Raw genomic sequence first — 4,180 nt, forward strand, 5'->3', positions numbered from 1 at the left:
CTTCACGGAAGTCATTTTTGGAATTAATAAAAAATACTAAGCGAAGAAACTACCAGAGGGGGGCCACACCCTGGCCACGAGGGTGGGAGGCGCGCCCTACCCCCTGGGCCCGCCCCCTGCCTCGTGGGCCCCCTGGCAGGCCTCCGGTGCCCATCTTCTGCTATATGAAGTCTTTCGTCCGAGAAAAAAAAATCAGAAGAAAGCTTTCGGGAAGAAACTCCGCCGCCACGAGGCAGAATCTTGGCGGAACCAATCTAGGGCTCCGGCGGAGCTGTTCTGCCAGGGAAACTTCCCTCCGGGAGGGGGAAATCATCGCCATCGTCATCGCCAACGATCCTCTCATCGGGAGGGGGTCAATCTCCATCAAAATCTTCACCAGCACCATCTCCTCTCAAACCCTAGTTCATCTCTTGTATCCAATCTTTGTCCCAAAGCCTCAGATTGGTACCTGTGGGTTGCTAGTAGTGTTGATTACTCCTTGTAGTCGATGCTAGTCGGTTTATTTGGTGGAGGATCATATGTTCAGATCCATTATGCATATTAATACCTCTCTGATTATGAACATGAATATGATTTGTGAGTAGTTACGTTTGTTCCTGAGGACATGGGAGAAGTCTTGCTATTAGTAGTCATGTGAATTTGGTATTCATTCGATATTTTGATGAGATGTATGTTGTCTTTCGTCTAGTGGTGTTATGTGAACGTCGACTACATGACACTTCACCATTATTTGGGCCTAGAGGAAGGCATTGGGAAGTAATAAGTAGATGATGGGTTGCTAGAGTGACAGAAGCTTAAACCCTAGTTTATGCGTTGCTTCGTAAGGGGCTGATTTGGATCCATATGTTTCATGCTATGGTTAGGTTCACCTTAATACTTCTTTTGTAGTTGCGGATGCTTGCAATAGGAGTTAATCATAAGTGGGATGCTTGTCCAAGTAAGGACAACACCCAAGCACCGGTCCACCCACATATCAAATTATCAAAGTACCGAACGCGAATCATATGAGCGTGATGAAAACTAGCTTGACGTTAATTCCCATGTGTCCTCGGGGGCGCTTTTCTCTATATAAGAGTTTGTCCAGGCTTATCGTTTGCTACAAAAAGGATTGGGCCATCTTGCTGCACTTTATTTACACTTGTTACTTGCTACTCGTTACAAATTACCTTATCACAAAACTATCTGTTACCTATAATTTCAGTGCTTGCAGAGAATACCTTGCGCCGCTTGTCATTTCCCTCTACTCCTCATTGGGTTCGACACTCTTACTTATCGACAGGACTACGATAGATCCCCTATACTTGTGGGTCATCAGACCCCGACTTGGGGGCGACCGCCTTGGAAGATGACGCCACGGGTGGTGGCAACGGAGCAGGCGGCTCTGGTGGAGGAGGCGGCATCGAGGCGTGGTCGGACAACGACGCAGAGGAGGCCGGGCAGCGCCGCCAGCCGGCCGGCAACAGGGCGAGGGCGAGCTCCTCAGCGGCGCCATCCGCACCAGGCGGCGCGCCTAAGCGCCGAGCTGGCACGCAGCTGCATGGCGCCCGGCCAAAGAAACCCAAGGGCTCGGCTACGGCGACCAGACGGGAGGAGGCCGCCGTGAAGGCCGTCCGGTTCCAGAGGGCCACGAAGCAGCCGCCGACAGTGCATTCGTGAGTGCTTAATCCTCTTCATGTTTTCTCTTGTTTTTTGTAAACTTCTGCTGAATTTTCTTCGACTCGTGCGAATCAGGGCACTGCTCTCCCTTGAGCGGTCGACCTCCGCCTGCATCGTCGGAGGGCTCTACCAACACTCGCCGTGTGGACCCGCGCGCTGAGCTCCAGGCGGCGACGGAGCGGAACGCGCGGGAAGCGCGAGGAGAAGGAGAAGGGGGACGCTGCCAGGGCAGCGCAGGAGGAGGCGGACGCGGCGGCCAGGGCCCTGGCCGATGCCTCAGCAAAGGCCCAGGCGGAGAAGGCGGCCAAGACCCAGGCGGAGAAGGCCGTCGGGGCGCAAGTGGGGGCGGCCACAGATGGCCAGGCCCCACTGCTGATCATTCCGCTGCACTCCATGCCGCCAGCGATGGAGGTCTTGGCGCCGACTGGAGGGGCCGGCATCGACCAACCGACCATGGAGAGGGAGGAGGGAGAATCCATCGTCCCAAGACCGCAGGCGCCCCAGCAGATGCCGGCTGCCGAGGCCCAAGACAGTCGGCCAACGCGCCGCCAGCGTCTCAAGGCGGTGGCGAGCTGGTGGTAGGGGCGACTTCCGTCGTTGGGACCCCGACACGCCGGCGCGCAGCAAAGGCGACCTCGGCTCCGCGGCCCTAAGAGATTGGAGCCTCGAGCTCGTCGGTCCCTGACGCTGAAGCCACCAGCTCCGCGCCTACGGAGTGGTTGCACGGGGGCGGGATGGGCACCCTGATCAAGGCGGCGCAGGACATCCAAGCCGACTTCAGGGCCGAAGCCGCCACCCTTTAGCAATGTATGAAGGTGTTCGTGAAGACGCGGGCCACCGTTCGGGTATGTAACTTGCTTCTTGTTTTTGATTTTTGGAATCTTTGGCGGGGGCGGGCCAGCGGACCCGCTGGGTGTAGCCCCCGAGTTCCGGTCCGACTGCTGAGCAGTCGGGCGGGAACTTCTCAGTGGGCTCTGAGCTCTGACTCCCCTTTCTTTCTGTTGCTTCGTTGTAGGACTACCACAACGTCCGTCCAGCCACCTTCAACGCCCAGATCAAGGAGCTGGACAAGCGGACCGCAGACCTAGTTGAGAGCCGGAGTAAGCACTCCATCCTCTTGCTTCTCGCGGGGGCGTGGCAGCGCACCCGCTGGGTGTAGTCTCCGAGATTCGGGCCGACTGCTGAGCAGTCGGGCCGGATCTTCCGGCGACCACCTTTTCTTGCTTCTTTGTTGAATTGTTCAATCCATCGCGGGGGCGTGTCAGCGCACCCGCGGGGTGTAGTCCCCGAGATTCGGGTCGACTGCTGAGTAGTCGGGCCGGATCTCTCCGGCGTTTGCTTTGTCTTTGTTGATCATTGATTGTTTTTTCTTCTTTGCCTTCGTAGGCGCCAATGCCACCTTGCAGCAGCAACTCGGCGAGGCTCAAACCGCGCTACACGCCAAGGAGGCGGCGTGCCTTGAGGCGGAGCAGGAGCGTGACCGCCTGGCCAAGCAGCTGGCTGACCAGGCGGACACCCACAAGGCAGAGTTGCAGAAGCTCAAGGACGCGGAGGAGGCTCTCCAGGCCGAGTTCGAGGGCAGCGCTCGAACTGGGTTGACACGCAGAAAGCCCTGGAAGCGGGCTATGTCAAGATCGAGGATCTGCTCGACGGTACGTTGCTCTTTCCTTGTTCTGCCTGCCGACTTGTCCTGCATGCGTGCCTCCGCCTTCTCATTTCTTTCTTCTTTTCCTGGGCAGAGTACTTCCCCAGCTACTCCGTCGCTACCAACCAGGCCATCGAGGCCCACCGCGATGAGCGGAGGCGGGCTAGCGTGACGGTTGCACCCAATGCCCTTCGAACTCTTGCCGAGGAGATGGTCGCCATAGAGGCTCGCCTCCAGCCGGCGCATCGGGCTCTATGCCGTCTTCAGCGTGTTGGAGCTCGAGTGATCTCCGCCCTTTGGCCGGGCACTCCTATTCTGCGCACCGCCAGCCGGACCTCCGACTGGTTGGAGGTGGCCATCGGCCGCATCGAGGCGTGGAAGGGCTCCTCCGCTCAGGTGGGTGCGCACCGAGATTTGGAGTTTTTCAAGGGGTGGTACCCTGGGCTGAATTTGAACCAGCTCACCACCCTTTGTGCCGAAGCCGGCGCGGAGCTGGAGGCGGTGGCGCCTCAGCTTCGTCATCGCGCCGCGGCGATCGCCGAGTATACGGATACCAGCGTCTTCCTCCCTGAGCTGGACGAAGCGGGCGCCGAAGTGCCGCCCAGCTGGTTCAGGCTGAACCGAGAAGGCGGCAAAGACTTGGTGGAGGAGATCGCCTCCAGCGATGAAGGCGAAGAGGAGGAGGATGAGGACGAGGGCGGCGAAGACGACGCACCGGGTGGTGAAGATGACGGCTGGCCTAAGCCTGACCAGGTCTCGACCAACGGGCGAGACGTCGGCGAGCCGACTGCTACCGGTGCTGACTAGACCGAGACCCACCAGGCGGCCAGTCCACCACCCGAAGCCTCTACCTCCTTCGGCCTCTCCGATCCGGCTGCT

This window comes from Aegilops tauschii, chromosome 6 (assembly GCF_002575655.3).
Source record: "Aegilops tauschii subsp. strangulata cultivar AL8/78 chromosome 6, Aet v6.0, whole genome shotgun sequence".
In the NCBI taxonomy this organism is placed as follows: domain Eukaryota; kingdom Viridiplantae; phylum Streptophyta; class Magnoliopsida; order Poales; family Poaceae; genus Aegilops; species Aegilops tauschii.